This window comes from Salvelinus alpinus, chromosome 25 (genome assembly GCF_045679555.1).
Source record: "Salvelinus alpinus chromosome 25, SLU_Salpinus.1, whole genome shotgun sequence".
Lineage (NCBI taxonomy): Eukaryota > Metazoa > Chordata > Actinopteri > Salmoniformes > Salmonidae > Salvelinus > Salvelinus alpinus.
The window spans coordinates 40,887,944-40,902,414 of NC_092110.1; positions in this window are offsets into that span (position 1 = coordinate 40,887,944).

Here is a 14,471-nt window from a genome sequence, read left to right on the forward strand (position 1 = left end):
TAGTACTATTACCATTACTACAACTAGCTATCATTACTACTACCAGTATCCCTACTAAATCCATTACCACAACTAGCTATCATTACTACTAACAATACTAGTACTATTACCATTACTACAACTAGCTATCATTACTACTACCAGTATCCCTACTAAATCCATTACCACAACTAGCTATCATTACTACTAACAATACTAGTACTATTACCACAACTAGCTATCATTACTACTACCACTATCCCTACTAAATCCATTACCACAACTAGCTATCATTACTACTACCAATACTAAATCCATTACCACAACTAGCTATCATTACTACTACCAATACTATTACCATTACCACAACTAGCTATCATTACTACTACCAATACTATTACCATTACCACAACTAGCTATCATTACTACTACCAATACTATTATCATTACCACAACTAGCTATCATTACTACTACCAATACTAATACCATTACCATTACCACAACTAGCTATCATTACTACTACCAATACTAGTACTATTACCATTACCACAACTAGCTACCATTACTACTACCAATACTATTACCATTACCACAACTAGCTATCATTACTACTACCAATACTATTACCATTACCATTACCACAACTAGCTATCATTACTACTACCAATACTAGTACTATTACCATTACCACAACTAGCTATCATTACTACTACCAATACTAGTACTATTACCATTACCCAAACTAGCTATCATTACTACTACCAATACTAGTACTATTAACACAACTAGCTATCATTACTATTACCACTATCCCTACTATTATCATTACCACAACTAGATATCATTACTACTACCAATACTAGTACTATTACCATTACCACAACTAGCTATCATTACTACTACCAATACTTTTACCATTACCACAACTAACCACCATTACTACTACCAATACTAGTACTATTACCACAACTAGCTATCATTACTATTACCACTATCCCTACTATTATCATTACCACAACGAGCTATCATTACTACTACCAATACTAGTAATATTACCATTACCACAACTAACTATCATTACTACTACCAATACTAATACCATTACCATTACCACAATTAACTATCATTACTACTACCAATACTAATACCATTACCATTACCACAACTAGCTATCATTACTACTACCAATACTAGTACTATTGCCATTACCACAACTAGCTATCATTACTACTACCAATACTAGTACTATTGCCATTACCACAACTAGCTATCATTACTACTACCAATACTAGTACTATTACCATTACCACAACTAGCTATCATTACTACTACAGTTGAAGTTGGAAGTTTACGTACACTTAGGTTGGAGTCATTACTCGACCTCACAAATTACTTGTTAACAAACTATAGTTTTGGCAAGTCGGTTAGGACATCTACTTTGTGCATGACACAAGTCATTTTTCCAACAATTGTTTACAGACAGATTATTTAACTTATAATTCACTGTATCACCCCTCTTGGGGATCTCATTCGAAAACATAATGTTAACTTTCACTGCTATGCAGATGACACACAGCTGTACATTTCAATGAAACATGGTGAAGCCCCAAAATTGCCCTCGCTAGAAGCCTGTGTTTCAGACATAAGGAAGTGGATGTCTGCAAACTTTCTACTTTTAAACTCGGACAAAACAGAGATGCTTGTTCTAGGTGCGAAGAAACAAAGAGATCTTCTGTTGAATCTGACAATTACAGTTTTTCTCAGTCGCTTTGGTGCATTTCTTAGATCAAAAGTGCAATTCTTGATACTACTTGTACAAATTCCAAATCATCTAGTCACTTGTGCACATCATTAAAGCAATTTCTTATTCCTTTGAACAAATTGCAATTGATAATGTACAAGTGTCAGCTTTTTTCCACATTATCAATTGCTCATGTCATGTTGATCAAAATATAGTAGATGGTTCTCTGTTGAATAGTCTTACCCCTCAAAACATCTAGGCATTAGTTCCTTCCATAAGCCATTACATGCAAAATTGTTGAACTATTTGTCATAAACTGTCAAGCATAGTTTTACACATTTCTATTAGACCTTTTGTACAAAAACGTGAATTGATGAATCGTGCAGGTGAAATTGACCCTCACTCATGAAGGAATGTAAAGTGTTAGTTCAACCAACAGTCAACCAGTTGTCTAAATTGCTCAAAGGTGCATCTCATGAAGAATCAATTGGCAAGCATATATAGACAGACCACAACCACAGAGTTGCAATTTTCCAATAATGGATGGACCAGGAAACGAACAGGGTCAACAGCCAAGAGGAGGAAGAAGAGGAGCAAGGATGCGTGGTGGAAGGCAAAACAGAGGAAGAGGCAGAAGAGGACATAAACGCATATCTGATGACATAAGGGCCACTATTGTAGACCATGTTGTCAATCATGGCCTTACAATGGCTGAGGCGGGACGAAGGGTGCAGCCGAATATTGGGAGATCAACCGTGTCCTCAATAGTTCAAACGTTTCGAAGAGAGAACAGGTATGTCCACCAATGTACAGTGCACTGTTACTGTATATAAGCAGTATACTGTATACTTCCTACAATGCTTCATATTACAGTAGTCCACTTGTATTTCACAGCATACAGAAATATACTATATACAGATACATACTGCACCTTACATGCACCCACCTGTATGTTTTACAGTAAAATGTGTGTTCGCATAGTTTTTGTCTATGTGAAAGTGTGCGATGCATCATTGCATTTTTCCCCACATAGGACTGCAAGATTACCTCAAACCGGTGGCAGAGGACGCCTTTTCACACCTCAACAGGAGGAGGCTATTTGCACCATGGTCCGAGCAAACAATGCCATGAGACTCAGGGAAATACAAAGGACCATTATAGAACAACCATCGACAGGGTGCTGCATAGAAACCAGATGAGTATGAAACAGCTGTACCGTGTACCATTCCAAAGGAATGAGGACAGAGTTAAGGAGCTACGGTACCAGTATGTATAGGTAAAACATATATCTATGTAACTACTTTACAGCAACATTTTATAGTGATACATACTACAGTAAGCATAAACTGCACACATTTCCATTGCTGTGGAAGGAACATGCAATATATGTACATTTTATGTCACTCTTCCTTACCAAAACAAATTCAACTGTGTGTTCTGGGATATAGCGTATAATGGAGTTGGAATCAAGTGAACCCTCTCACAACTTTGTATACGTGGATGAGGCTGGCTTCAACCTGACCAAATGCAGAAGGCGGGGTCGGAATATCATCGGTCACAGAGCTACTGTGGATTTGCCAGGCCAACGGGGAGGAAATATCAGCATGTGTGCTGCTATTTCGGAGCATGGTGTCCTAACCCATATCCCCCTTATAGGGCCATACAACACCCAGCATCTACTCAACTTTTTAGAGACTCTCTACAGTTCTCTCATCCCTGATGATGAGAGGGGTCTGTTTAGAGAGGATTTGCCAAAGTATGTGGTCATTTGTGATAATGTGAGTTTCCATCGATCAAACATCATAAGGCAATGGTTTGTGACCCACCCGAGGATGCTCATAGAATTCCTCCCACCTTATTCACCATTCCTTAACCCAATTGAGGAGTTATTTTCAGCATGGAGGTGGAAGGTGTACGATCGTCAGCCACACACACAGATGACCCTGCTGGCTGCAATGGATGCAGCATGTGAGGACATCACAGTAGACACCTGCAGAGGATGGATAAGGCATTCCAAAAGATTCTTTCCACGTTGCATTGGAAGGGAAAATATCCGGTGTGATGTGGATGAGAATATGTGGGCCGACAGACAGGAACGTCTGGATGTGTAGAGACAGCACAACAGTGCTGCGGGCAAAGTTGTGCCTTAGGGGTGGTTTCCTGTGTTTCTTTCTAATTTAGTTTTTTTCCCTTTGTGCCCCTTGGGTTGTCCAGTCTCTTTCAATCAATAACCCACATACAGTAATATGTAAATAGTACTGTTGAAATTGATATATGCCATAGAAGTGCAGCCTTGTGCATTTTCAATACAGTAACTGTCATCCAAACTGTAGCCTAAGTTTACATCAGGTAATACTGTCAAAGTACACAGTTACATTGACAACATGCCTAAACATTTTGACGACCTTGTTCGTGAACAATGACTCAATGACTTATCATTCTGATGACACTGACATGATCATTGGCATGAATATTTACTTTTGAGAGATGTACTAAGGATTTTTAGTGACTGACTAGCTTTAGAAACATATCTATTGTATATTGCAGTTTGTACAAATTGTTCTGAGAAATGCACTTATTATTTTGCACATGTTAGGGATGATGTGAAAAATGCACCAAAGCGACTGAGAAAAACTGTAATCTTGATGGTTGTAAAGTCATCTCAAATAAAACTGTGAAGGACCTCGGCGTTACTCTGGACCCTGATCTCTCTTTTGACGAACATATCAAGACTGTTTCAAGGACAACTTTTTTCCATCTACGTAACATTGCAAAAATCTGAAACTTTCTGTCCAAACATTATGCAGAAAAATGTATCCATGCTTTTGTTACTTCTAGGTTAGACTACTGCAATGCTCTACTTTCCGGCTACCCGGATAAAGCACGAAATAAACTTCAGTTAGTGCTAAATACGGCTGCTAGAATTCTGACTAGAACCAAACATTTGTATCATATTACTCCAGTGCTAGCCTCCCTATACTGGCTTCCTGTTAAGGCAAGGGCTGATTTCAATGTTTTACTGCTAACCTACAAAGCATTACATGGGCTTGCTCCTACCTATCTTTTCGATTTGGTCCTGCAGTACATACCTACACGTACGCTACGTCACAAGACGCAGGCCTCCTAATTGTCCCTAGAATTTCTAAGCAAACAGCTGGAGGCAGGGCTTTCTCCTATAGAGCTCAATTTTTATGGAATGGTCTGCCTCCCCATGTGAGAGACGCAGACTCGGTCTCAACCTTTAAGTCTTTACTGAAGACTCATCTCCTCAGTGGGTCATATGATTGAGTGTAGTCTGACTCAGGGGTGTGAAGGTGAACGGAAAGGCTCTGGAGCAACGATCCGCCCTTGCTGTCTCTGCCTGACCGGTTCCCCTCTCTCCACTGGGATTCTCTGCCTCTAACCCTATTACAGGGGCTGAGTCACTGGCTTACTGGTGCTCTTTCATGCCGTTCCTAGGAGGGGTGCGTCACTTGAGTGGGTTGAGTCAGAGACGTGATCTTCCTGTCTGGGTTAGCGCCCCAACTTGGGTTGTGCCGTGGCAGAGATCTTTGTGGGCTATACTCGGCCTTGTCTCAGGATGGTAAGTTGGTGGTTGAAGATATCCCTCTAGTGGTGTGGGGGCTGTGCTTTGGCTAAGTGGGTGGGGTTATATCCTTCCTGTTTGGGGGTATCATCGGATGGGGCCACAGTGTCTCCTGACACCTCCTGCCTCAGCCTCCAGTATTTATGCTGCAGTAGTTTATGTGTCGGGGGGCTAGGGTCAGTTTGTTATATCTGAAGTACTTCTCCTGTCTTATCCGGTGTCCTGTGTGAATTTAAGTATGCTCTCTCTAATTCTCTCTTTCTCTCTTTCTTTCTCTCTCTCGGAGGACCTGAGCCCTAGGACCATGCCTCAGGACTACCTGGCATGATGACTCCTTGCTGTCCCCAGTCCACCTGGCCGTGCTGCTGCTCCAGTTTAAACTGTTCTGCCTGCGGCTATGGAACCCTGACCTGTTCAACGGACGTGCTGTTTTCAACTCTCTAGAGACAGCAGGAGCGGTAGAGATTCTCTCATTTTACATTTACATTTAAGTCATTTAGCAGACGCTCTTATCCAGAGCGACTTACACATTACACACATGAACTTTCGTTCATACATATTCATCCTGGTCCCCCCGTGGGAATTGAACCCACAACCCTGGCGTTGCAAGCGCCATGCTCTACCAACTGAGCCACACGGGATCGGCTATGAAAAGCCAACTGACATTTACTCCTGAGATTCTGACTTGTTGCACCCTCGACAACTACTGTGATTATTATTATGTGACCATGCTGGTCATTTATGAACATTTGAATATCTTTGCCATGTTCTGTTATAATCTCCACCCGGCACAGCCAGAAGAGGACTGACCACCCCTCATAGCCTGGTTTCTCTCTAGGTTTCTTCCTAGGTTTTGGCCTTTCTAGGGAGTTTTTCCTAGCCACCGTGCTTCTACACCTGCATTGCTTGCTGTTTAGGGTTTTAGGCTGGGTTTCTGTACAGCACTTTGTGACATCGGCTGATGTAAGAAGGGCTTCATAAAAACATTTGATTTGATTTGATTACTACTACTACTACTACAAATACCATTATCACTGCTACTACTACTATTACTTCTACTACTACTACTACCACCATCGTCACTATACTACTACTGCCATCATAATTACTACTACTAATACTACTACAAGTACTACTGCTACTGCTACTACTACTACTACTTCTACGGCAACCACTACTACTACCCCCATCATCACTACTTCTACTACTACTACTACTACTACCATTACTACTACTAGTACCACTACCAATACAACAACCATCATCACTACTACTATTACTACTTCTATTTCTACCACCATCGTCACTACTACTATTCTACTACTACTACTACTACCACTACTACTACTACTGCCACTACCAGCATCACTACAACTACTACTATTACTGCTACTACTACTACCACCATCATCACTACTACTGCTACCACTACCACTACTACTACTACCACTACCACTACTACTACTACCACTACCACTACTATTACTACCACTACCAATACTACTACTACTACTACTACCACCATCGTCACTACTACTATAACTACTACTACTACCATCATAATTACTACTACTATTAATACTACTACTACTACCACCATCATAATTACTACTGCTACTACTACTGCCACTACCACTGCCACTACTACTACTAGTACCACTACCACTACCACTACTACTACAGCTACCATTATCACTGCTACTACTACTACTACTATTAATACTACTACTACCACCATCATAATTACTACTACCACTACCACTACTACTACAGCTACCATTATCACTACTACTACTACTATTAATACTACTACTACCACCATCATAATTACTACTACCACTACCACTACTACTACAGCTACCATTATCACTGCTACTACTACTACTACTATTAATACTACTACTACCACCGTCACAATGCTGAATCATTATTGTTTTAATGGAGGAGGAAGTGCATCTCTGTCTTTACTTGCCCCTACCGTGCAGTGACCACATAGACTCTCTTCTTTGGGTAGCCACATCTCTGTATCTCTCCTTTTCTATTGGTGGTCACTGAGCCTTTTCTATTGGTGGTCACTGAGCCTTTTCTATTGGTGGTCACTGAGCCTTTTCTATTGGTGGTCACTGAGCCTTTTCTATTGGTGGTCACCGAGCCGTTTCTATTGGTGGTCACTGAGCCTTTTCTATTGGTGGTCACTGAGCCTTTTCTATTGGTGGTCACCGAGCCTTTTCTATTGGTGGTCACTGAGCCTTTTCGATTGGTGGTCATTGAGCCTGTATTTGATCAGGATATGTCTTTGTTTTCAAGGTATTCTGATCATTTGTTTGACAAATAGAACTTGTGTTAATTATTATTATTATTTTGTGTTTTAGTTTAATTTGGTGATTTTGTCAAATAGAAGGTTCTAATTTCTGTAATAAATCTGATCGACACGGGTGGGGGGGGGGGGGGTGGTCTGTGTGTGTGTTACCATTTCCACAGAGATCTGCTCTGTACTACAGATGTAAGATCTTAATTTGATCACCCAATTGCAGGAGAACTTTCCTGCAATGCTGAAAATGTAAAACGTATTTCAGGTTTAAAAAGGCTTCTGAAGTTTCCACAAATGTTTGACTTGATTTTCCCCTCATCAACCCTTACAAAAATGTCCATGAATTAGAATCCACAGAGTAATAATTAACATTTCCTGTTGCTGCAAGATAATTTTCCTGCTGTGACTGGTTAACGTCCTACAATTGTACTCCGGCCAGCTGATTTCCAAAGCTTACACTCTCTTTCCATTCATTCCCAGAGTAAATCATCCTAAATCTGGGATGTGAGAATTTCGTCTTCTTCCCAAATACAGCCATTGTGTCGGCGTGAAAGGAGTTCCCTGGTGAGACACACAATGTCACCCCGTCAGCAGGGTGTGTGTGTGTGTGTGTGTGTTTATGTGTGGGTGTGTGTGTGTGTGTGTGTGTGTCTGGGTGTGGGTGTGGGTGTGTGTGTGTGTGTGTGAGAGAGGTGACAGGGTCCTGTGCCAGGCCTCTGTGCCCTCTCCGCCCCTCTCTCCATCTGCTGGAGCCCTGGAGGTTGGACCACGGTCACGCTCCTCTGTCATGTGTGTGTGTATCTGTCTGTATCTGTCTGTGTGTGTATCTGTCTGTGTGTGTGTGTGTGTCTGTGTGTGTGTGTATCTGTCTGTGTGTATCTGTCTGTGTGTGTGTGTGTATCTGTCTGTGTGTATCTGTCTGTGTGTGTGTGTGCATTAGAGCGTGTGTGAGGTCTTTCCTAAAATGCAAGCATTATTATGGAGGGATGGACGGACGGTTGGAGGGACGGATGGAGGGATGGATGGAGGGACGGGTGGAGGGAGGGAGGGAGGGAGGGAGGGGTGGAGGGATAGAGGGATAGAGGGATTGAGCGGTGGAGGGATAGAGGGATAGAGGGATTGAGGGGTGGACGGATGGAGGGATGGAACAGACGCTGACAATTTAGAATCCAAACATAGCTGGCCGTAGTAATTCTGTTCACTTCCCGACGATCAAATCAAACATCTATTTAAACCCACTATTGTTACTCTCTGTCATAGGGCTGACATGTCCAAAGAAATGCGCAAATAAGCAACAAGCCTTTCAGGAAACCCCATATAATCAAACACGCTAAAAGCCAAACATTGACAGGGCGCTGTTCCTTCTCTCTGTCTTAAGACCTGTGTCTCTCCTGGGGGAAGGCTGGGACTGCTGCCAGCTCTTCTCCACTAACAGTGCACATATACACGCACGCACGTACGCACACACACTCACGTACGTACGTATGCACACATACATTTCTGTAAATGTGAGTATTCCAGACATTTGTCAGAGACAGGGACTCTGGGTGATTAAAATTGTCCCACCCCGAAGGAGCGGGCATTTAGCACATGAAAGCAAATTGTGTGTGTGTGTGTGTGTGTGTGTGTGTGTGTGTGTGTGTGTGTGTGTGTGTGTGTGTGTGTGTGTGTGTGTGTGTGTGTGTGTGTGTGTGTGTGTGTGTGTGTGTGTGTGTGTGTCTACGTAAACACATCACTCCGTTCCCTTGAAAAGATCATTGAGGCCAGCTGAATGAGCTGAAAGAACTACAACTGAGGTGAATTCAAAAAACAGGAAGTTAGCTACATACTGATCCTGCTGTAAACCCCAGAGGTTCCCTCAAGGCCAGCGGAGATCAGGTACGATAGAGATATAGAGGAGACTGAGACAGAAGTCATGAAGACAAACAAAAAAAGTAATTAATAAACTGAAAAATGTTAAATGGGCTAAAATATGTGTTCTCAAGAGATGTACGGTGGGGTTTGAAATTATTGACACCCTTAATAAATATGAGCAAAAATGACTATATATATATGAGTCATTTTTGCTCATATTTATCTATACGTAATTCATTTTATATATTGATTTGATATATATATATGACTGTATATATATTGCATTCTCAAAAAAATGGGAAATTGTTATTTTAGACAATACAATTGCTCAGAGAAAGCGATTTTGTTAAACAAGTAATACTTTTTTTTTTCTCAAAAAAGGCCCGAGGAGCTCAGTCAGTCATCCAACAGTTGTAAATGCCTGGAGTTTGCTAAATAGCAAACTTGGATTGAAACCGGTCCTTTGGTCAGATAACATGAAAATAGAGCCCTTTGGCCATGCATAACAGTGGTGGGTTTGGCATCGAAATGAGAATGCATAAACATAAAAGAGCCCCGTACCTACTGTAAAATATGTTGGTTGAGCTTTGATGTTATTGGGGCTATTTGCTTCCACTGGTCCTTGTTAAGGTCAATGACATTGTAGTGGCTTCCTTTCCTCTTGACCATAACCACTGCCCTAGCCTGAAAAGCGGGGTTGCTTCGTTAGTATACAGTCCACATTTAAGGTTTCCAAACGGCCAAAACATTAAATGAGATCCAGGGATATGGTGCAACAAAAAGGTATATTTTTCTTAAATCGAACAAAAAAAAATATTCTCCAATCAACTTGCCACTAGGGGGGTGCCATTTCGACATAGTCCAAATTCGTCTCCAAATTAAACTGCCTCGTACTCAATTCTTGCTTGTACAATATGCATATTATTATTACTATTGGATAGAAAACACTCTCTAGTTTCTAAAACCGTTTGAATTATGTCTGTGGGTGAAACAGAACTCGACTTAGAGCAATTTTCCTATGTGTATGTCAGAATTCAGAATTGAGATGCACTGCATACGCCTTCCCCTGGGTGTCAGCGAATAGGGAGACTTGAAATGGACTCTCTGCGTAGTTCCCAAAGGTTATAAATTGAATTGGAATCACGGTGGCCATTCTTTTGGACTTCGCTCGGGCGCAAAGAGGAGCTTTGCGTATCGTTGTGGAAGCTCTGGTTTTAGCTCCTTAGATAATTCCGGTCATGTTTTTATTCGATATAAGCTTTAAAGACATCATAATCTTGTTATTTTGAACCGAATTATTTCAGTTTATATCAGTTTATTGCGATTTTCTGGCATTTCTTTGTGACGCACTTTCAAGAGTTGGACACTTTTCCTGTACATGCCGAACGTTAGTGGCCATTTCGACAGGACAAGAGGACATCTTTCGACCAAAAGACGATTAGACCGGAGAAAGGACACATTGCCCAAGATTCTGATGGAAGCTCAGCTAATAGTAAGAACTATTTATGCTGATAAATCGTTGTTCTGTTGAAAAATGTTAAACGCATAAGCTGCCATTTTTTTGGGGGTAGCTTCGCTTTGGCGCAACTTGTATTGCGCAGTAAGGTTAATTTTAAAAATGTAATTCAGCGATTGCATTAAGAACTAATTTGTCTTTCAAATGCTGTCCACGCTGTATTTTTTAGTCAAGTTTATGATTATTTAATGATTAGACTAAGTCACTCTCCAAGATGGCGCCCGACATTTTCTGCCCAGTTTAGCTACTTTTCTCATTGTATAACCACGATTTGTGATGCTAAATATGCACATTTTCGAACAAACTCTATATGCATTGTGTAATATGATGTTACAGGACTGTCATCTGAAGAATTCTGAGAAGGTTAGTGAAAAAATTTATATATTTTGGTGGCGATAACGTTATCACCCCTTTTGCATTGATTCAATGCTGGGGTGATGTTAGCTCATGTGGTATGCTAATATAACGATATATTGTGTTTTCGCTGTAAAACACTTAGAAAATCTGAAATATTGTCTGGATTCACAAGATCTGTGTCTTTCGATTGCTGTATGCTGTGTATTTTTCAGAAATGTTTTAGGATGAGTATTTTGGTAATTGACGTCGGTCTCTGTAATTATTCCGGCTGCTTCCAACGCTATTTCAGATTGCAGCTGCAATGTACAACTGTGATTTATACCTGAAAAATGCACATTTTTCTAAAAAAACATATCCTATACCATAAATATGTTATCAGACTGTCATCGTATGAAGTTGTTTCTTGGTTAGTGGCTATATATATCTTTATTTAGTCGAATTAGTGATAGCTACTGATGCAGGAAAAAAATGGTGGACAAAAAAAAGTTGTGTCTTTTGCTATGGTGGTTAGCTAATAGAAATACATATTTTGTCTTCCCTGTAAAACATTTAAAAAATCGGAAATGATGGCTGGATTCACAAGATCTGTATCTTTCATTTGGTGTCTTGGACTTGTGATTTCATGAACATTTGATTATATGATATCCCTGTCGCTTTAGGCTAGGGTATGCTAGTCAGCTTTTTTGATGGGGGGGATCCCGGATCCGGGTTTGTGACTCTATAAAGGTTTTAAAGCATAGATTAATTGACATGGAAAATGCATAATATGACCTGTTTGTATGATCTGTATGTCTGTATGGTCAAAAAACTATACCGCTCCCACGTCTAGCTAGGACTCCTCCCCCCCGAAGGCCCAACTTCCTGCCTTTATCCTAACACACTTACCACAGTACAATGAATGGGCAAGGGGGGGGGGGGGGGGGGGCAAAAACGAAGTTAAACTAACAACAAATGAATACATCTCAGTCAGGTAAATATAAATCATAAAGGTACGTACCTAATATTTCATCATATACAGTGAGGGAAAAAAGTATTTGATCCCCTGCTGATTTTGTACGTTTGCCCACTGACAAAGAAATGATCAGTCTATAATTTTAATGGTAGGTTTATTTGAACAGTGAGAGACAGAATATCAACAAAAAAATCCAGAAAAACGCATGTAAAAAATGTTATGAATTGATTTGCATTTTAATGAGGGAAATAAGTATTTGACCCCTCTGCAAAACATGACTTAGTACTTGGTGGCAAAACCCTTGTTGGCAATCACAGAGGTCAGACGTTTCTTGTAGTTGGCCACCAGGTTTGCACACATCTCAGGAGGGATTTTGTCCCACTCCTCTTTGCAGATCTTCTTCAAGTCATTAAGGTTTCGAGGCTGACGTTTGGCAACTCGAACCTTCAGCTCCCTCCACAGATTTTCTATGGGATTAAGGTCTGGAGACTGGCTAGGCCACTCCAGGACCTTAATGTGCTTCTTCTTGAGCCACTCCTTTGTTGCCTTGGCCGTGTGTTTTGGGTCATTGTCATGCTGGAATACCCATCCACGACCCATTTTCAATACCCTGGCTGAGGGAAGGAGGTTTTCACCCAAGATTTGACGGTACATGGCCCCGTCCATCGTCCCTTTGATGCGGTGAAGTTGTCCTGTCCCTTTAGCAGAAAAACACCCCCAAAGCATAATGTTTCCACCTCCATGTTTGACGGTGGGGATGGTTTCTTGGGGTAATAGGCAGCATTCCTCCTCCTCCAAACACGGCAAGTTGGGTTGATGCCAAAGAACTCCATTTTGGTCTCATCTGACCACAACACGTTCACCCAGTTGTCCTCTGAATCATTCAGATGTTCATTGGCAAACTTCAGACGGGCATGTATATGTGCTTTCTTGAGCAGGGGGACCTTGCGGGCGCTGCAGGATTTCAGTCCTTCACGGCATAGTGTGTTACCAATTGTTTTCTTGATGACTATGGTCCCAGCTGCCTTGAGATCATTGACAAGATCCTCCTGTGTAGTTCTGGGCTGATTCCTCACCGTTCTCATGATCATTGCAACTCCACGAGGTGAGATCTTGCATGGAGCCCTAGGCTGAGGGAGATTGACAGTTCTTTTGTGTTTCTTCCATTTGCGAATAATCACAGAAACTGTTGTCACCTTCTCACCAAGCTGCTTGGCGATGGTCTTGTAGCCCATTCCAGCCTTGTGTAGGTCTACAATCTTGTCCCTGACATCCTTGGAGAGCTCTTTGGTCTTGGCCATGGTGGAGAGTTTGGAATCTGATTGATTGATTGCTTCTGTGGACAGGTATCTTTTATACAGGTAAGAAACTGAGATTAGGAGCACTCCCTTTAAGAGTGTGCTCCTAATCTCCGTCCGTTACCTGTATGAGAGACACCTGGGAGCCAGAAATCTTTTTGATTGAGAAGGGGTCAAATACTTATTTCCCTCATTAAAATGCAAATCAATTTATAACATTTTTGACATGCATTTTTCTGGTAATTTTTGTTGTTATTCTGTCTCTCACTGTTCAAATAAACCTACCATTAAAATTATAGACTGATAATTTCTTTGTCAGTGGGCAAACGTACAAAATCAGCAGGGGATCAAATACTTTTTTCCCTCACTGTACATACATATTTAATATATTTACACAAACGTACATAGAGCTCTGTATGTTCTGTCTTTTATACAAATATGTCCAAATCAGCTCTAACAGACATCATGAACTTCACAGAGTACCGGAATATTTTAGCCAAAAAACCTGGTTGCCTCTGACTGGAGGCTGAATCTTGGCCGCAAGTGGATCGTCCAGCAAGACAATAACCCCAAGCACACATCAAAATCCACAAAGGAAATGGTTAATTGGCCTCAAAAATCTACATTTTGCAATATGCCATCTCAGTCTCCGGACGCATTGAAAATCTATTGTTTGAATTCCAAAAGCGAAGATCAGGGATAAGACGGATCTGGAAAGGTTCTGTATGTAGAAACAGTCTGAGATCCGTACCAGTATGTTCTCCGAATCATAAAACATTTTATAAAAAGGCTCAGTACCAATATCCTCGCAGCAAGGTGAGGTATTGACATTGATAGAAAACAGAGTTGTCAATAATAACAAATTCAATCAATGAA